Here is a 22,494-nt window from a genome sequence, read left to right on the forward strand (position 1 = left end):
TTTTCTATGCAAAAGTCAACATTTTAGTTGACTAATGAAGTGAATAGTGACATGAAAACTTGAAATATAAAATTTGTAATTACATAAGTAGATTCTTGAATGTATAAATGAGAAAGGAAAAATGTTTTGAATACAATGGTACATGTGAACCATTGTTTAGAATTGTGATCAATATGAATAACATAATGAATGGATAAATAAACCATATTAATGTATGAATGAGACATTAGTTCTCATTATTGTAAAGAGGAGAAGTATTTTGAGTACAATGGTATAAAAGAATAATTGATGTGAATTGTGATCATATAAATGATCAAATGAATGTATGAATTATGATTGAAATTTATCATGAAAAAAATGAAGTCATAAAGCACAATATATTAACATTTTAAAATATCAAATGCCCTAGTATACCTAACAAGATTGGTTTGGATAGTTTGGCATGCCAATAGGGTATTGTGTTAGCAGTACTGCGAAAGGCTTTATGCCTGTATTCATGGCTTTATGCCCGTATTCATGGCTTTTATGCCCGTATTCATGGCTTTTATGCCCGTATTCATGGCTTTTATGCCCGATTATGTGATATCATGGCTTTTTAGCCATACTGACTGCATACATGGTTGACGTTCTGCGTCCCATGGTATGACGGCCCGAGGCACCGCGGTGTCGGTGCCAACGACCGTTATCGATCGATCGTCTAGTATAGGTTACTTGGGCAATCAATTAAAGTATTATTCAATTCAGGCAGCTAAGTTAAGTTAAGTATAATGAAAATCCAGTACAATTAAATTAAGTATTGAATGAATAAGCAAAAGAGATTAGCAAAAGAAACATAACAAAAATATAAATTGCAGAACCGTACAGACTTGAAATACAATACAGATAGAATAAATTATATACCTGCTAGTATTACTGAAAAGTTATAAACTAAGCACTTCCAAAGAGGAACAAACTAGTATATAAGATCGTTGATACTAGAAATACCATACCAAATTAAATTGACTCTGAGTATCTGAATTATCATTTATTTCTTTCTTTACTTGTATATATTATTTCTGGTTATATTATTGCACCACTAAGCAGAAATGCTTAGCGCGATGGAATTGCTTCCTCGCGCAGGTACTGAAGGTAAAACCAGTAGACTGTCGACTGAGATTTTTGGAGTCCAGATCTGCAGAAGTGTCAGAAGAGTTCAAGATTGTCACCTCCTCAGCAATGCATGTAGATAGGGCTCATTTTATACATGTTATGTATATTGTTCATTCCTAGCACATTGTAAATTATTTGTATATCTTATACAAAATAAACTCATGTAATTAACTTATGAATTATGGAAGCTATTCAAAGTAAGTATTTTAGTATGTGAATTGAATTTGAGTTATAATGAGATTATACTTGTGAATATTGAGATATTGAAAATCTAATGAGATTTCTGAGAAATCTGAATACTGTATTGAGATACATTATGTTTGAAAATTTTTGAGACTATTAAGTTTGAGAAATTGAGTATATATTGAAATTGTCTTTGGCGGAGTTGGAAGAACTGTTAGTCCAAATTACAGTCGACACTTTGTCGGATTATCGTTAAAATTTTTGAAATTTCTAATTTAGTTAGATTTTGATAAAAGTAAAAATAGCCTAAATCTTCAATAAAGTTTTTGAATAAATAAATCAAGGACTGTAATGAAATCAGATAAAATAGAGTGCTCCGGCACATTGAGTGGCATAACTTGCTCGGCTACACTGCAGTCGGGTAAGGGGTGTCATAGCCAAAATTGGAGTCCACCAATTACCCATCCAATTCTTTAAATTTCTCCATAAATCAACTCATTACAACATTAACTCAAAGATTAATTAAGAAAGGGAAGGAAAATTAACACTAACCTTGATTTGAGCTTGACAAAACTTCACTAAATCCTCTCCTTCTTGCTGCCTATCTCTTTCCCATGTTGTGTAGACAAACTTTAGTGAAGAAATCAAGTGGAAAAAGAGGCTCACTTCATGGTTGCATGGAGGTCCATTCATTCGGCCATGGAGTTTCTTCAATGGAGGCTCACGGCTGGTTTTTTCCTAAGGTAGAAGATGAATGTTTCTGCTGTGCCAAGTGGTTTTATAGGTGTCCAAGGATTGAGTTAGTGGAGCACTAACTTATTTTTAATGTTTATTGATTCAAGCTTTCATAAATTACATTTTATGCACCAAACTTTCATCATTTATATTATGTATCACAATTTTAATTTTCATGACATTTTCAAAGTTTAATATCATTTATTTTTAATGGAAATTTAGGTCAAAAGACAACTTGGGGTGTCAATTTACCAAAATGCCCCTATTTGGGTTATATTCCCGATTTTTCGATAACACCGGTTTTTGTTGGTTTCTTGATTTCTCGTTTTTCTTTGTACTAATTAATTAATTTTTCTTTGATATTTCTAATGTCATTTATACTTCAATAAGTCTTTAATTATGCCTCAAAACTAAATTCCGAGGGTTCCCTACAGTCCTAGAGTCGGCTATTACCTGCGCCGTAACTTCCCCGTGCGGTCACCCATCGCTGCGGTGCTAGCTCGTTTAACTTAGTTTCATTTCATTGCTATTATTTTTCCTTTGTTTTGTTTTGTATTTTCCTTTCTTGTATTTCATTATTTTATGTCTTCTCACTAATATTTAAATTTAGTTCTAGGCATCTTAGCTGTCCGGATAGACACTGGTAGCACTTCTCCCCATACAAATAATGTCTCCAGATCTTAAGAGTAAACAATATAGCTGCCAGTTCCAAATCATGTGTCGGATAATTCCTCTCATGCGGTTTCAGCTAGCATGATGCATAGGCAATGACATTTCGATCTTGCATCAGTACACAGCTTAACCCATTATGAGAAGCATCGCTGTAAACTGTATATTCTTTACTCGGAGTAGGTAAAGTCAAGACTGGAGCCTCGGTCAAACATTTTTTCAATTCATCAAAACTCTATTGGCATTTATCCGTCCACTAAAATTTCACATCTTTTTGAAGTAATTTAGTCAATGGAGATGCCAACATGGAGAATCCTTTCACAAATCGACAGTAGTATCCAGCTAAACCCAGAAAATTACGAATCTCTATGATATTTCTAGGTGGCTTCCAATTAAGGACAACTTCTATCTTGCTAGGATCCATCTTAATACCCTCTACCGATACTACATGCCCCAAGAAGGATATTTCTTTCAGCCAAAATTCACACTTTGACAATTTGGCGTATAGCTGTTTCCCCCTCAAAGTTTACAGTACAATGTGTAGATGTCTATCATACTCTTTTGCATTCCTCGAATAAACCAATATATCATCTATAAACACAACTACAAACTGGTCAAGGTATGGTCTGAAGATAGTGTTGATTAGATCCATAAAAGCAGCCGGAGCATTAGCTAACCCGAATAGCATGACCAAGAACTCATAATGGCCATAGCGGGTTCTAAAGGCAGTTTTAGAAATACTCTGCTCTTATACTTTCAGCTGATAATAACCTGATCTAAGGTCAATTTTGGAGAACACAACTGCACCCCTCAACTGATCAAACAAGTCATCAATGCGGGGTAATGGTATTTGTTCTTTATTGTCACCTTATTCAACTGCCGATAGTTAACGCATAACCAAAGAGTGCCATCCTTCTTCTTTACAAATAACACTGGCGCTCCCCAAGGTGACACACTAGGGCGGATGAAGCCCTTGTCAAGCAGCTCTTGCAACTGCACTTTCAATTCTTTTAATTCTGCTAGTGCCATTCTATATGGTGTTATGGAGATTGGGTCCACACCAGGCATAACATCAATTTCAAACTGCACTTCTCTTTCTGGAGGTAATCCTGGCAATTCATCAGGAAACACATCAGGAAAGTCACATACTGTGGGGATGTCCCTCAATGCTGGACTACCCACTTGGGTGTCTATCACATGCGCTAAGTACGCTTCACACCCTTTCCCAATCATTTTTCTAGCCAGTGCAGCTGAAATGATATTTGAAGGCAATAACTGCCTCTCCCCATGTATTATTACATCACCATACTGAGGAAGACCAAAAGTGACTATCTTCAGTCTACAGTCAATCATTGCATGATGCTTGGCTAACCAATCCATGCCCAAGATAATGTCATAATCTCTGAAGGGCATTTCAATCAAATTTGACAGAAAAGTGTGTCCTTGGATCACCAGAGGACAATCCCTATATAGTCTATTTACCCTGACCTCCTGGCCTAATGGACTAGTTACTAGCACATCATAGTCCATTGGTACACACTGAACAGCAGTAGAACACATCACACTAGCACTAACATATGAATGTGTGGAGCCAGGATCAAACAACACATATACATCTTGGTCAAGGATGGAGAAAATGCCGGCTATTACGTCTAATGCTTTAGCTTCCTCCCTCTGACGCATTGTATACACTCTAACTGGTGTGCCACTGGGTACTGGCTGGTTAACAGTGCTTTGACTTCCAGAAGTATTACCAGGACTCCTACCTCTGCCTCTAGCTCTGCCAGCTGGCTGTGACTCTCTAGGCGCACAGACTTGGGCTGATCCCTCAGATGTAGCAGAAGGTCCAGATCAGTGCGGACTAGTACAATCTTTGGTAAAATGTCTGCTCCCTCCACAGTTAAAACATGCACCTGTGGCCTTGAAAAAAACCCCACCGTGTGTTCTACCACAAGTTTCACACTGCCGTACTGATAGAGCTCCTCGGGGTGCTTGCTGGGTCTGCTGACCAAATTGGGGTGGTCTTTAGCCAGAGAATCTGCCTCTGCCAGATCTACGAGAGCTAGATCCTCTAGACTATTTTCTTTTCCCAGAGCCACTCTCAGTAGCTTGGCCAGTAACCTTTTCAGCTTTCTCTTTCTCTTGTGTACTCTTTTTCACTGCCCCTTCTGATTCTATCCTTTCCAGTTTCAGGGCTTGTGAAATCAGCTCAGAAAAATTCTGGTGTCTGAATCTCACAACTTGCATTCTTAAGCTAGGCCTCAACCCAGCCTCAAACCTCTTACATCTGTCTCTGGGAGTGGAGACTAAGCTTCCCGCATAGTGGCTTAGCCTTAAAAAGTCCCGCTCATACTCCGCTATTGTTCTGTCCCCTTGCTTCAGACTCAAGAATTCTTGCAATTTCATATCAACATACGCATCAAGAACCCATTTCTGCCTGAATTCCCTCAGGAAGTATGTCCATGTCAGTAAAGGCGGCTCAACCAGGCTGTGGGGGATGGTCTTCCACCATTCATATGGATCCCCATACAGAAGAGATACTGAATATTCAAATTTTAATTCTTCGGCACACTGTAGTTTTCTGAATACCCTTTTCATTCTTTCTAACCACAGTTCTACCTCCAGTGAATCCATAGTACCCTTAAACTCGGTGGCCCCAAATTTCATTAATTTTTCATATTGCCAAGCCGAGGGCTATGGTTGTGCTATGGGTGCTTGCATCTGTGCTCGAGGTGGCACATTTCTCGCCATTTATTGGAAAAATGCAGCCATCTGCTGTGCAAATTGAGCAGGAAACTGCGGCGCTAGAGTAGGAGCTGGAGTGGCTGACCCACTCACGTTCTGGAGTGTTGGGGCTTCCCCTTGAACCTCAGCCTCAACAGAATGATCTCCCTCTTCTATTCCATTTCTCAAAAATTTCTACTTCCTGAGATCAAACACAAGGAGGTTGACCTCCGTTAGTGCATATTCATGATGTAAATATGTCATATGTATCAATTAAAGACACTTAAGCAGTTGTACTTATCAAAGAAATATTCAAACACATAGTAAAAAATTATTGCAAAACCATGCTCTGATACCACTAAAACATGTCACACCTTACCCCTCTGTAAGGCATAACATGATCCCGTAGAATACCTAATGAATTACCGAACTCCACCTACCGATAACTCATTAAGTATCCTACAAGGGATTTTGAAACTATTTTCTTACATTTTGAAAGTGGCAAGCATTTTGGTAGGAATTAAAATCATTTATTCGAAGCTTTAAAACTAGTATAAATTTTTGTCCATTTTTAATTTTTTCCACAAATTTTAGAAAAATTTCGACAGAGTGCCATCTGTATTTTGAGAAAACAGTTCTTCAAATACTTGAGAAAAACACTTCCAATAATTTTTTCCACAACTCCCAACCCAAATCAACTCAAATTTCTCAAATTAAACCATTTCAAAATAATTCCATCAACATTGCATTCAATAAAGCTAATTTACATTCACAAGTTTAATTTACAGATATAAAATTCAAAAATAATATTATTACAATTTATAAATACAACTGCTCAACTTTACATTAATACATATGAACAATATTTATTTACATCAAACTAAATTACATTGAGTATAAAATAATACCCATACAAAATCAGCGAAGGCTTTTCCAGTTCAACAGCTCACTTTGCTGCTTTTTCCTTGCTCCTATCTGCTACAGCAAAATAAGCTATCGCTGAGTATAAAAATACTCAGTGGTGCACAATAAAAATTTGAAATATAGTACATAAAAAATTCATTGATAAATCACAATTTAAATATTACACAAATCATCAAAACTCATTATAGCACAATTTTGGTCAAACAATTTAATAAACATAGTGTTGCCAATTCATATACAACTTAAGCCATGATACAAAATTTCCAATCAATACCTTATTGTACACCACGACAAAGCGATCTACAACCCCACTAATCGAAATCAATGAGAGAGGTGGCTAGCTAGCTAATGAGTACTCATCCGATCTACAACCTCAACTGGTAACCAGAGAGGGAGAAAAAATAATCGATCTCACCCTATAAATGGAGGAGGAATAATAAGGCACTGTGTAACACCCCTATGTTCGGTAGTGCGTTCTACTGTTCCAGTGACCAGTGTTGTCCGGACAGCTAGGATGCCTAGAATTATACTTAGATATGAGTGAGGAGACATAAAATAATGAAATACAAGAAAAGAAAATACAAGAAAAATAAAGGAAAAATAATAACAATGAAATGTAACCAAGTTAAACGAGCCGAGAACCCTAGCGATGGGTGACTGCATCGGGAAGTCACAGCGTGGACCGTTGACTAGCCCTGGACTGCGGGGAACCCTGGAAAATATTTTTAGGACTTAAATAGACACCTATTGAAGTATAAATACCATTAGAAATATCAAAGAAAAATTAATTAATTAGTTGAAAGAAAAAGTGAGAAATCGAAAAATGGACAAAACTCGGTGTTATTGAAAAATCGGGAATGCAACCCGAACAGGGGCATTTTGGTCATTTGACACCTAGAGTTGACTTTTGACCTAAATGTCCTTTAAAAATAAATAGTATTAAATTTTGAAAATGCCATGAAAAATGAAATTTCATGTGTAGTATAATTAAAAACATAAAGGGATATAATATGGGATAATTGAAAGTTTAATTATAATAATTAAAAAACCTAAGTTAGTGGAGCACTATGGAGGAGTATATAAACTCATTAAGTGGACAAGTGTATGTCCATTACATCTTCTTCTTCCTTAATCTTCTTCTTGGCCGAATGAAACCACCTCCCAAATTCCACCATTGACGTCCCATGTTCAAGCTCCACCCATCCACTTCCAAGCCAATTTCTTCCTAAGTTCCTTCATCAAAGTTAGTCTACACAACTTGGGCAGTAGATAGGCAGCAAGAAGACCAAGTTTTGGTGAAGTTTTGAAGAGTTTCCAAAGAGGTAAGTATGTGTTTTTTATTATTGCTTCATTAAAGTTAGTGAGGATGTTATGGGTACTTGAATTGTGAAAAGAATTTTGGAGTTTGATGTTCTAAGGGAGATGTTATTTTTGGCAGCCATGGAAACTCCTTAAGGGCAATTTATTCTTGCTTGTAAATGGTAGATTAAAGGGTTGATTAAGTGTTTATATGTGTAGGAATAAATTGGGTAATGTATACTAAGTATATTGTGAATGTATACTTGAATTTGGAAGCTTGGACATTAATGGAGAGAGGTGTATGAATCGGTAGCTTGAATGGTGAACCATAAAAATGTTATTTCATGTTTGGTTTATGGAATATTAATGTTGAATTGTGGTACTTGTTATGGCAGCTTGTGTATATGTATGATGGTGTAAGGTTGGACATGTAAATGAGCTAGGTTAGGTGATTGAATTGTTGTAATTTGAGCTTCAAAAATTCTGTACTATATGGTGCATATTGAGTGTGATTATAAGCTGCCAAAATGACCAACAATATTTTGTGAAATGTGTTTAGGTTATGGTACAAACCAGAATTGGCATGAATGTGTAGTTTGGTAAGTGTTAAAAATGTCCTTTGATGAGTAATGAATAAAATGCAATAGGGCAGTTTATGTTATGGGCCTAGAACCTTAAGTGTGTGGCTCCAATTGGTATGAGACCAATTGGAGGTGAAACTAGGCATAAAATGTGCTAACTTTCATGAAGGAAGCTTACCAAAATTCTGCTTGTAAGGTAACTTGAAAAATGACCAAATCCGGATTAGTGCAATTAAGGCCTGAAAATTGACCATTTGGGCAGTAGTTAGTGTTTTGTCCATATCAGGTCTAATTAACCTGAAATTTTGACCATAAATAGTTAAGACATATATCTACAAGTCTTATGAAGACACCAAAGCCCAGAAATGACAATAAGCAAGTCAAACAGCTTGCACAAGTTCGAGTCCAAAAACTGGCCGAACCCAAAATGACCTAAAATGACCTAAAGTGACCAATTTTGATGCATTTTGAGCAGCAATAGTAAAATGACCATAACTTGGTCTAGTAAACTCAGAATGACCTGAAATTTTGCCCCACGTGCAATAAGACATAGATCTATAAGTTTTTAGTTTTGATCGAAATCCGAAAACCAAGGGAACTAGGTCGTCCAGCTAGGTCAAACTAGTATCCCAGAATCCAGCAAATTGCAATAAAACGTAAAATACATGGAAATGAATTTGGTAACATGTACCAACCCTAAAAGACTATTAAATGTGACATATTAGTAACATTAAAACCTAATTTACCTAGAACATATCGAGGGTCGACATATTAGGTTGACTAAGCAAATAATATAATTCAGTGAATTAATTATCAAGCATTATCATTAGAGATAGTTTAAATGAGTACTGAAACACTTCAAATTGTGTTTCTCAATTAGCAAAGACTCAGGGAAGGGAAGAAAACACTGAGTCAAGGCCAGGAGACAATTATCAGAGGTTTGTGCACAATAGTTATTTCTTTTAAATTTTTCAATTGAAATAAATTATGATTATTTGTATATTATTGTTTTAAATTGTGTTTGTGCACAATAATTTTGATTTCTTATTTTGTACTTAAAAATTTATTTGAACATTATATTTTTAAATTGTGTCTGTGCACAATACTTTTATATTCACTGCTTTTACTAGCAAATTTATTTGGAGAAATGAGTTATGAATAATTTTTTATTGTTTTAGCTTTGAGAATCTTATTTCAAAATTATTGTGCTGCCTACTTTCCAAATGGAAATTTTGAGATAAAATATGATTTGTGGTTTGTATGACATATTTAAATATTGTGATTTGGAATTGTTTTGATTCACACTTGGCATGACACTGTTACTATGTTCCTCCTCCATTTATGGGGTGAGTGTGATTATATTCCTCCCTTTTTGACTTATCAGTCTGGAGTGAGTGTGATTATTTTCCTCCCTCTCTGGTTTACTAGTTGAGGTTGTAGATCGGATGAGTACTCATTAGCTAGCTAGCCACCTCCCTCATTGATTTCGATTAGTGGGGTTTTAGATTGCTTTGTCGTGGTGTACAACATGGCATTGATCGAAAATTTTATGTCATGGCTTAAGTTGTGTATGAATTGGCAACACTGTGTTTATTAAATTATTTGACTCAAAATTTTTCTATAATGAGCTTTGATAATTTGTGAAATGTAATTGTGCAGCATTTAAATTGTGTTATTGATTTGCAAAACTATATTATTCAGTTATTTGATCAAATGGTATTATTGATTGGCAAAACTGTATTATTCAGTTATTTGATCAAATTTGTGTTATTTGAACTTTGTAAATTGTGAAATGGAATTGTGAATTATTTGATTTGTGAATTGTTAATAAAAGATTTATATATCATATTTCAAATTGTTATTGTGCACCACTGAGTAAATTTTACTCAGCGATAGCTTTTCATTGCTGTCGCAGGTAGACAGATTGACAGGGCAGCCGATTAGGCTGCTAGGGCAACACTGAGAGATCATCGAGTATATTGAGTATACCATATTTTGCATTTTGTACTGTAATGTATGTTCACTATATGTATATATTGTTCTTGGTTTTGAGCAGTTGTAAATTAAAATTGTACATTGAAGTTGTAAAATAAATTATGAGTTATTTTGACTTGTAAAATTTGTACTATATTTCTTTTATCTCAGCCTTTGGAAATATTGAAAAATTATTGTGGATTTGAGTTGAGAAATTTATTGTGTTAAACAAAATGTTAGAGTTTGAGATTGAGAAATATATTTGAAGTGCTTTTTTACAGGTTTTTGAAGAACTGTTTTATTCAAAATACAGATGGCACTCTGCCAAAATTTTTACAGAAATTGTTAATTCTTCAAAAGTGTTAGCAGTTTCACTTCAGTTCAAAAATTTTTTTAACACCTGTAAATAGTGCTCACCACTATACAAAGAAGTAAGAAAAGTTCTAAAATCCCTTGAAGTGTATTTAATGGGTTATCAGTAGATGAAGTTGGTAATTCATTAGGTATACTACGGGATCATGTCATGCCTTACAGAGGGGTAGGGTGTGACACACTGTCATCCTAAGTGTGAATCAAAAATCAATTTCAAACATTTTATTCAAATAATTCATGAGAAATCCGATAAATTTCCAAAGTCATAGTTTCATTCACAAAGTGGCAACACAATTCATGAGTAACACTAAATTTTCATAAATCATACTAAATCAATTTTTCAATGACAAAATGCTCAAATAAGGTTTATTGTGCACAAACCTGATGTGAGTCGCCTCTAGGCCTTGACTCAGTCTCTCAGACCTTTCGGGTCTTTTTCAACTAAAACACAAAATTTATAGTGTCTCAGTATCCTTGCTTCATAATAATTTCAATAATTAATCCCAATACGTTTAAACTTACATTCTTACAAATTTTCATGTTGAGGTTACTATTTATGATACTATTCAAGTCAAAAGATTGACTTACTTATGCTTAAAAGGTATGGGAACTCCAACTATACTCACATACCACATTTTGGTCACCAATTTTGTTGGTTTTGGTTGTTTTCTCAAAACTTAGGTCTTTTAAGTAAAATTGTAAATTTTTAGTTTTCGTGTCCTGTTTTGTACTGTTTCATTGGTCATGTTGCTGTCAAAATTTGGCTAAGTTTTCTTCATAGAAATTGTTCCTTAATGTCTTAAATTTATTCTATTTTTTGAATCACTCCATTTGGAGTTTTTTAGCTCAAGTTATAGCCATTTGAATCATAGTTGCCGGATTGGACTTAAGCAGATTTCTGGGCAATTTTTGGGTTCTAGCAGTCTTAAGTCAGCAACTTTGGGTGGCTAAATGATTGTTATTCATGAAAGTTTTAGGTCTATATCTCAGCTTTCCACTGGTAAAATTTCAGGTCATTTTGACCTGCCTAGCCCAAGTTATGGCCAAATGAACAAACACTGTTCATTTGGTAATTTTTGTACAGGTCAGATTGCCTAAGTCCGGATTTGGTCAATTTGTTCACTAGGTTTTGGTCACTTTTTGGGTATGATTCCTAAATGAAAAATGTGTCATTTTGTGTCTAGTTTCATTCCCAATTGGCCTCACACAAATTGGGCTTGTAAATTTTCAGTTTTGCTCCTTGAAAAGGACCTTTGTCATGCTACCTGCATACTGCCCATAACCAGTCCGAATTTCCATTTAGTTCTAACACTTCCAATATACACCAATTGGTCACAAATGACCATTTCTCACCTCAAACAAGGTCAAACACACAATTTGACCACTTCTTGAATTTTTGTCTTCCAAACCCTAGGTGCCAAACCCTAACTACACTAATTGTTACATTTAACTAATTCAAATCATACTAACATCACTCAATTAAGCTTCTTAACATAATTAATTAAATCAAAACACAAGCAAATCACTCCCCTCATAGGCTGGCTGAATTTTTTTGTGGTCCTCCAACAATTATTTTCATTTCATTTTAAGCATAATTCTAGGTTTATTCAACTATAAACACAATTAATTCAACTAACAAATCAAGTTTAGTTTACTAACCTTAGTGTAGAAAATTTTTCCTCTTCAAACCTCTTCCTTTCTTCTTTCTTTCTTCTTTAATCTTCTTCTCAACACTCAAATACAAGTTTTAACTAAGAAATCTATAAATTCTATGGCTCAAATCTTGGGTTTAAGAAGCTTTTTAGTGAGCTTCAATGGACGAAGTTAAGAAAAATGAGAGAGATGAGAGAGGAGAGGTGGACTGCAGGGAGAAGAAGACAACCCTTTTCTTTTTTTTTTCTTTTAATTTTTATGCATTTATTTAGCTTTTTGACTTAGTCAATTTCCATTTAATTAATTATTCTTTTATTGCATCATGCATGATGTCACAAGGGTGAGGTAATAATTCCTTTTCTTCTATTTTTTTTTTCTTCTATTTTTTTTCTTTTATTTTTCTTTAGTTCTTTAATTTAATTTCCGATTCCAAATTTTTCTTTTCTCCGATTTTAGTTGACAGTTAGGTCAGGAGTCAGCTCTCGGTGTCAATTGACCAAATTGTCCCTCGCCAGTTCGACCCTGTTTGCAAATAATTCAATATTTCTTCCAGATCCCTGACCTAATTATTTGACTGGCTTAACAATTCTTTTTCGTGATTTTCTCTTTTCCATTGTGTTTGCAATAGTCCTAAGGACCGCAACGTCACATTTTACAATTCAAAATTTGAGTTTAAATAGATTTCGCAGTCATTCCCGAGAAGGTCACCCATCTTTGTGACTCTCGGCTCATTTAACTTCTTGTGTTCTGTTTTTCTTATTTATACTTAACAAATTGACAATTACTAATTATTTGTATTCAGGGCTTATCTAGTTGTCTTAAGTGTGGTTCTAATCCCCTAAATTATCTGTACCGACACCAGTCACCGAAATAGTGAAATATACCATGCTATGCAAATAGGGGTGTTACAATTATGGAGACAACTTGCACACAACTTCTTAAATCTCTCTCAATACTCATACAAACTCTCTCCATTGTACTGCCGGATGTCACAGATTTTTTTTCTTATATTCGCAGCACGGGAAGCAGGAAAATACTTCTCCAAAAATATCTGCTTCATCCCATTCAATGAGTTGACAGATCCAGAAGGGAGGTAATACAACCAATCCTTAGCTGTGCCTTCCAGTGAGAAAGGGAAAGCTCGAAGCTTGATCTAATCCTCTGAAACTCCTTGAGGTTTCATGCTAGAACATACAACATGAAATTCCTTTAGATGCTTATATGGATCCTCACCTACAAGACCATGAAATTTAGGCAACAAATGGATTAGTCCATATTTTAATTCAAAAGCGACATTTAAAGCAGGGTATTGAATACACAAAGACTGTTGGTTTAGATCAAGAGCAGCCAACTCTTTCAAAGTTCTAACAGCCATGGTTTCATTTTCGGAATTTGAATCCAAATCCGAATCTGAACTTAATTCCTTTGGAGATTGGACTCCTTCAGATGTGCTCGAAATCTGCCTAGCCTGCTTAGCCAATTTTCTCAACTATTTAGCTACTTTTTTCTACTTCTAGATCAAAGATCAACTCACCAGATTGAGAAGTTCTTGTCATAAACAAAAAGAAATCAAAGTAAAAATAGAAAAATGCCTCAAAACCCTAGAAAACAATGGAATTTGGTGTCACACCTTACCCCTCTGTAAGGCATAACATGATGCCGTAGAATACCTAATAAACTACCGAACTTCGCCTACCGATAATTCATTAAGTACACTATAAGGGATTTTAAAACTATTTTCTTGCATTTTGGAACTGGTGATAGGAATTAAAATCATTTATTTATTCAAAGCTTATAAACTAGTAAGAATTTTTGTCCATTTTAATTCTACTGCAAATTTTATAAAAATTTTGATAGAGTTTCGTTTGTATTTGGAGAAAACCGTTCTTCAAAATCCTGTAAAAAGCACTTCCAATAATTTTACACAACTCCCAATCACCAAATAATTTCAAGTCAACTCAAAATTTTGAAAACAAACCATTTCAAATAATTCCATCAATATAGTATGCACAAATTAAATTTACAGATATAAAATCCAAAAATAATATTATTACAATTTATTATACAACTGCTCACTTTAGATTGATACTTATGACATTACAGTATTTACATCAAAATACTTACAATGGTATAAAACAATACCCGTACAAAAGTGATCAAGAGTTCTTGTTAATCCCGCAGCTTACTCTGCTGCTTTCTCTTTGCTCTTATCTGCGATAGCAAAAATAAGCTATCGCTAAGTATAAAAATACTCAGTGGTGCAAAATAAAATTTTAAAATATAATACATAAATCATTCATTGCCAAAACACAATTTAAATATTTCTCAATCACATTTCACAAATTATTAAAGCTCATAATAACACAATTTAGTCAAATAATTTAAGAAACACAGTGTTGCCAATTCATACACAACTTAAGCCATGACACAAGATTTCTGATCAATGCCGTATTGTACACCACAACAAAGCAATCTACAACCCCACTAATCGAAATCAATGAGGGAGGTGGCTAGCTAGCTAATGAGTACTCATCCGATCTACAACCTCAACTGGTAAACCAGAGAGGGAGGAAAATTATCGATCTCACCCCATAAATGGAGGAGGAATAATAAGGCATTGTCATGCTAAGTGTGAATCAAAAATCAATTTCAAACATTTTATTCAAATGATTCGTGAGAAATCCAATAAATTTCCAAAGTTATAATTTCATTCACAAGATGGCAACACAATTCACAATTAACTTCAAATTTTCATAAATCACATTAAATCAATTTTTCAATGACAAAAGGTTCAAATAAGGTTTATTGTGCACAAACCTGACGTGAGTCGCCTCTAGGCCTTGACTCAGTCTCTTAGAGCTTCCAAGTCTTTTTTAGCTGAAACACACAGTTTCACAGTGTTTCAGTACTATAATTTAGCATAAATCCAAAAATAAATTTAACTTCACTTTTACCTAGCTCTAACGTACTAAATTCGACGTTCTCAAAATTTTTGTATTTTGGGTTACTATTCACTACACTATTCAAGTCAAATTGTTGACTTTCTAAGGCTTAATAGGTATGGGAATTCCAACTTCACCCACATACCACATTTTGGTCACCAAACTTGTTGGTTTTGGTCATTTTCTCAACACTTAAGTCTTTTAGGCAAAATTGTCAATTTTTAGTTTTTGGTGTCTCGATTGCACTGTTCCATTAGTCATTTTACTATTGGAATTTGGCAAAACTTCCTTCATAGAAAATGTTCCTTATTGTCTTAAGTTTATTCTCATTTTTGAATCACTCCGATTGGAGTTTTGTAGCTCAAGTTATATGCAATTTACGTTTACTGTTCATGCTGCAGAATTTAGTTCTGCAGATTTATTGCTCATACTTTGTTCAGCAATTTGATCAAGTTAAGTCCATAATTTGGTCTAATTTTCTTCATATGAAATGTTCTACTATGTCTTAGGTTTCTATCGGTTTAAGAATCACCTAAATCGGAGTTTTCTAGAGAGAGTTATAGCCATTGAAACTTTACTGTTCATATGGTAAATCTGCAGTCTGCAGATTCAGTGATCCAAATTTGCTCAGTAATTTGATTGGGTTAATGGCATAATTTGGGTTGGTGTTCTTCATGAAAGTTTTAGGTCTATATCTCATCTAACAACTGGTGAAATGTCAAGTCATTTTGACCTGGCTAGCTCGAGTTATGACCAAATGAACAAATACTGTTCATTTGGTCGGGTTTGTCTTGAGTGACACGCAATTTTTCAACTTTAGTCAATTTGTTCACTAGGTTTTAGTCACTTTTTGGGCATGCTTTCTAAATGAAAATTGTGTCATTTAGTGCCTATTTTCATTCCCAATTAGTCTCATATCAATTGGACTTGTAAAATTTCATTTTGATCCCTCAAAGTTGACTTTTGGTCATGGTGCATACCCAATCCGAATTTGGCTTTGATTCAAACACTTCTAACACACTTAATTAGGTCACAAATGGCCATTTCTTTCCTTAAACTATGTCAAATACGTCATTTAGCACTTCTTTACATTTTTGGTCTCTAAATCCTAATGTCCAAAACCCTAATTCATGTTATTTGTTGCATTTAGCTAATTAAACACCTATAAGCATGCTTCCTTAACTCAATTATGCTTCCTAACATGTTTAGCTCAAACAAATTCATACTTTATCCAACCAAGCCCTAGCTGGCCAAAATTCTATATAATCCCTCAATAAGTATTTTCTTTTCATTTTAAATGAATTTCTAAGTAATTCAAGCAAAAAACACAACAATTAAATCTCAAACTTTCAAATTGATGTGCTTACCTCACTTTGTAGATTCCCTAGTTTTTCAATTCTCCAAGTTTTCTCTCCCTTCTTACTCCCAAAGTGTTTATCTAGGTCTAAGGGTAAGATTTAATGTTGGGATTTAGGGGATTTATGGAAAGGAACCAAAGAGTTCAAGCTTTTGTTCCTTAAAAATGGTGGAAGAAAAAATGAGAAAGAGAGGAGAGAAAATTGGGGCGGCAGTTAGGAAGAAGAAGACCAAAAATTGATTTTTTTTTCATTTATTTTTTGTTATTTAATGTCTCATTAACAAGAATTGACTTGGTCAATTTGGGTAGGCAAATTAAAATTGTATTTTGACATCATGATGATGTCATCCAATGAGGTAAGCATGAGTTAATAAACTTTTTTCAATTTTCTTTTTTTTTATATTTATTTTTTTTATTAGTTCTTTAATTTAATTCCTGACTCTAAAATTTTTCTTTCTCTGATTTTATTTGACAGCTAGGTCAGGAGTCAGTTCTCGGGGTCAATTGACCAAATTGCCCCTCTCTGGTTCATCCCGGTTTGCAAATAATTTAATATTTCTTCCGGTTCTCTGACCTAATTATTTGACTGGCTTAACAGTTCTTTTTCGTGATTTTCTCTTTTCCACTGTGTTCAAAAGGGTCCTAAGGACCGCGGCGTCACATTTTATGGTTCGAAATTTGATTTTAAAATGACTTCGCAGTCATTCTTGAGACAGTCACCCATTGCTGTGACTCTTGGCTAGTTTAACCTCTTATGTTTTGTTTTTCTTCTTTATACTTAACTAATTGGTAATTACTAATTATTTGTATTTATGGCTTCTTTAGTTGTCTTAAGTGTGGTTCTAATCCCCTTAATTGTCCGGACCGACAACGGTCACCGGAACAGTGAAATATACCAAGCTATACAAACGGGGATGTTACATTTGGCCTCAAGAGGGTGGGGCCAAGGAATCTTATGGATTGACTAGTCTTGATCAGAGCGTCGTTTCCTTCAAGATAGGTATGGACCGCCCTCCAAATTCAACCAAACTTCTTGATGAATAGTTACACCATAAAATTTTTTTTTCTTTTTTTGAAAACTTGAAAACTTGAAAACAGCAACAACTCACAAATAAAATTAATAACAGAATATCCTAACACTAAAAACACAAAATCCAATAAATTTTAGTCCCCAGCAACGGCGCTAAAATTCTTGATGGTTGTCGAATCCACCAGAAATTTAATTAACTGAAATTACTAGTTGTGAAATATTTTCTGCAATACATGGTAAGTCCAGGTCAAACCCTAGAGACTGAATTATTAAATTTTATGCACTTAAAAAAAAAAAGAAACAAAGGTTCGGGGGGGGGGGGGGTTAATTCGCAATCCAAAGAAGAAATCAAAAATAAAAAATTAAGATCTAAAATTAAATAAGAAACTCTCAAATTAAATAAACTTCAGTCAAAGGTAATTCTCATTCTAATGCATTGATTCGATCATAGATAAAAGAAATACAATTATATCTTATTGAATACTTAACGTAGATTTACCAAACAGTGAGGTAAACCCCTGACTTCCCTATACTCATCAATTCGAGCCCAGCACTCTTATTGACTCTAATTATTAACTGAATTAGTATTAAGCAATCCTCATCAAATTAATAACTGCTTTAAGAATAGGAAGTAGTTAAGCTGAACAATAATTTATGAAGCATAAATCATTTAATTCACCCTATTGTTTCCTTAGGTTATTATCGAAAACTGCGATCATAATCAATAAAACCTAATTGCTACTCATGTCCAATCTTACACAACAATTACGGATTATGAAGATGAACTAGCAATTGATCACATCAAATAATTAACTAATAGGCATTTTTAGCAAATCATTCAATAGATCAAAGACAATGAAATCAGAAAAAAAATAGATATTTCAAAAAGACAAATTAAATTAAGAACGTAGTCTCACAAATCAAGCAAAAGAACTTGAATCCCTTGAACTGAATTAAAAACTTAGCCACTCATGTTCATGGCTTATAGAAAAATTAAGAAAAATAAAGAAGAAATCTAAAAAGAGAATGGAGAACGAAGGTCTTCTATGGAGAACGAAGGTCTGAATGGGATGATCTTAGCTTCTGCCCAAAGACGTATTTATAGTCAAAAACCTAACCCCAAAGATACAAACCAAACTAGGAAAAGTTTTGAAATTCAAAAGACAGATTTTCAACCTACATTCACGTCTCTGAAATCAAGGCCGATTTTTAATTACTTCATTTCCGAATCTGCCTCTACACTCTTCTGGAAAGTTGTAGCCCTATTTCTTAGCTTTCCAATGGGTACTTATTCGGCCAAATCCGAGGTCTACAGCCCAAGTTATGGCCTAAAAATCGGAACTGATTCAGACAGACAGTCCAGCCCATAGTGACAACTTCATTGCCATTTTTGACAATTAAAATGGCATCATCTCGCGTCCAGCCCTTCATAGAAGTTGTAGAGGTGGCTCTTGAGGTTCAATTGGCTTGGGCTTGCTTCATTTGGACGACTGAAACTCCAGATACAAAATAAATACTGAAACTGGTCATGACACATCAAGTCTGGGCTTTTACAATATATCTATAGCTCATTTTATCAACCTTGGAGACTGATTTGGGCTTTGGTCCCTCTTTATCATTTGAAGTGCTCTATCTTAGCTTTTCAATGGATTAAATAGCACTCAATTTGGAGACCCACAACTTTAGAAATACCTGAAAAATATAGCAAAGGTCAAATGCTAAAAATTTCTCCATTTAATAATTATTCCACAACTATCTAAAAATATGCCTAAATGATAAATATATTTTAATCAACTGAATTAAATATAAAAACACACTAAAAATACTAAATGTGATGGGAGTAAAATTAATAAATTATGCACTTATCAAGTTCAAATTTTGTCCATTTTATTTTTACGCAAATTTTGAAAAAATTTCGGCAGAGTGCCGTCTATATTTGGGAAAAATAGTTCTTCAAACACCTGTAAAAATAATTCCAATAATTTAATTTCATCAAATCACCCCCTACTACAACACAAATCAACATTATTTCTCCCATCTCCATAACCCAAAATAATTCTCAATTCAATTGTCTTCAAAATAATGCTAAATAACTTCATTCATATTTCATTAAAGAAAAATTAGTTTACATTCATCAACTAAAATTTACATTAGAAAATCTAAAATAATATTATTACAAACTCTATACAACTGCTCAAAGTCAATTTATACATGTACATATGGTTACATACACAAATATAAACATTACAATCAAGGTATAAAATTAGCCACGATAAAATTTCAGGGATGTAGCTCCAAGATCCTCAGCAGCTCACTCTGTTGCTCCTCTAGTCTCTCTATCTGTGACAGCAATAACAGCCATCGCTGAGTACTATGACTCAATGGTGCACAACATACTAAAATAACATTTATGCATAATTCAAATCACATTTATTCAAATATGGTACTGAACATGAAAAACATATATAAAACATGATTTATAAATTTTTAGTCCAAACAATCTCATTTAGGAAATCTCAAAACGAATTTCATAAAAATACACAGTTATATCATGCCATTCAGAACAATACTCATCTCAATAGCCGGAGGCTTATGAGAAATCACAAGGCTAGCTAGCTCAAACTATGGGTACCCATTCAATTTCTTCCTCTACTGGCACACACCTCAACACTTTAGCTAGAGAGGGAATCAAAATTCAAAACTAATTCCTCCCACTAGTCATGCTAGTGAGGCATTCAAATAAATGGTCATGACACTGTGATTTCAAAACTGTCTTAGCAATTTACTAAACATTTATTGTCATTTCAAACACATACAAGTAAACTTTCAATAATTTAAGCATAACACATATTTCAATCACCATTTTACAATAATAGTAAAACACAATTCATTTCATGCATTTTGCAAAGGAATTTCAAAGAATATTTATGTTGCGCACAAACCTTATGCGAGTCGCCTCTTGGCCTTGACTCGATGCTTCGGGTTCTTTCCCGGTATTCTTTTCAACTGAAACACACAATTTTACAGTGTTTCAGTATCATAATTTATCATTAATCCAAAAATAATTTCAAATTTATTTATATCTAACTTTAATATGCTTAACTTGACATTCTTTAAAATTTGTATTTCGGGGTTACTATTTACGATACTATTTAAGTCAATTTGTTGACTTTCTAATGCTTAATAGGTATGGGAATTCTAATTTCACCCACATACCACATTTTGGTTACCTAATTTGTTGGTTTTGGTTATTTCCTCAAAATTTAAGTCTCTTAGGTGAAATTTCTAAAATTTCAAATTTGGTGCCCTGTTTTGCACTGTTCCATTGGTCAAGTTGCTATGGTAATTTGGATAAGTTTTCTTCATAGAAGTTGTAGAGCTATGTCTCAGCTCTCTATCAGTATAAAATTCAGGTCATTTGGACCTTCCTAGACCAAGTTATGGTCATTTACATAACTACTGTTCATTTGGTCATTTTTGTACAAGTTAGTGTGACCATTTGGCTAAGTTTTATTAATAGCCTAATTGTTCATTTGGTCAAGTTGCCTGCAGACTGACCCTAACCAATCTGAATTGAAACTTGGTTCCAACAATTCATACACACCACAAATGGTCACAATTGACCATTTCTCAACTCAAATAAGGTCAACCACATCAATTGACCAATTCTTAACTTTTTTTTTTCCAATTTTTTCAAAATGCTCAAAACCCTACTTACATAAAGTTCAATCTAATGCATTCAAAGTGTACATTCATGATCTATACACCTAATTCACCTCAAATAACCATTCAAATCCACCAAATTCATTCAATTCAAACCTTAACCCTAGCTGGCCGAAATTCCTATTTGGTCCCCCAATGATAGTTTCTGTTTGATTTTACACAATTTCTAAGTTTATTAAAGCATATGTGCATGAATTTTAAAGAAAAACTAAGTGATTGATGACTAACCTCTTTCTTTGAATTTCCAATCTTCAATCTCTATTTTTCCTCCTTCCTTTTCTTGATCAATAGTTGAACTAAAGTGCTAGAACAGGGTTTAATTTAGTAGATTGGGAAAATTATGGCCAAAGTGAGGGTTTTGAAAAGCTTAAATCAAGCTTCCATGGAGGTTGTAATGAGAGAAAGGGAGAGTGAGAGAAACCCATGGCAAAAATGAACAGAAGAAGACCCCTTTCCCTTTTTAATTTTTTAGTTTTTATTTTCTAATTGACTTAGTCAACAATTTAATTAAATAGAAAATTTATTTATGACCTCATTTTTGGCATCATCTTTGTGATGTCATAATTTAATTTTCCTTTTCTTTTCTTTTTCCTTTCTTTTTCCTCACTTCTTTAATTTAATTCTATATTTCAAAATTTTCATTTCTCAAATTTTATTGGACCGTTAGGTCAGGAATCACCTCTAGGGGTGAATTGACCAAATTGCCCCTCGCCGGTCTAATCCGGTTTGCAAGTTATTCAGTTTTTCTTCTGGATCCCTTACCTAATTATTTGACCTGCTTAACAACTCTTTTTCGTGATTTTTCTCTTTTCCACTGTGTTCGCAATAGTCCTAAGGACCACGACGTCATAATTTTCGATTCGAAATTTGAGTTAAGATTGACATCGCAGTCATTTCCCTAGAAGGTCACCCATCGCTGTGACTCTCGGCTCATTTAACTTTTTATACTTCGTTTTTCTTCTTTATACTTAACTATTTGGCAATTACTAATTATTTGTATTCAGGGCTTATCTAGGTGTCTTAGATGTGGTTCTAATTCTCTTAATTGTCTGGACCGACACCGATCACCAAAATAGCGAAATATACCAGGCTATGCAAATAGGGGTGTTACATTATCACCCTAGGACTCCAAACCTGTAATATCCTCACTTTACGTAGTCCGTATGTTTCACTGTTCCA

The sequence above is a fragment of the Hevea brasiliensis genome, chromosome 5 (genome assembly GCF_030052815.1).
Source record: "Hevea brasiliensis isolate MT/VB/25A 57/8 chromosome 5, ASM3005281v1, whole genome shotgun sequence".
NCBI lineage: Eukaryota > Viridiplantae > Streptophyta > Magnoliopsida > Malpighiales > Euphorbiaceae > Hevea > Hevea brasiliensis.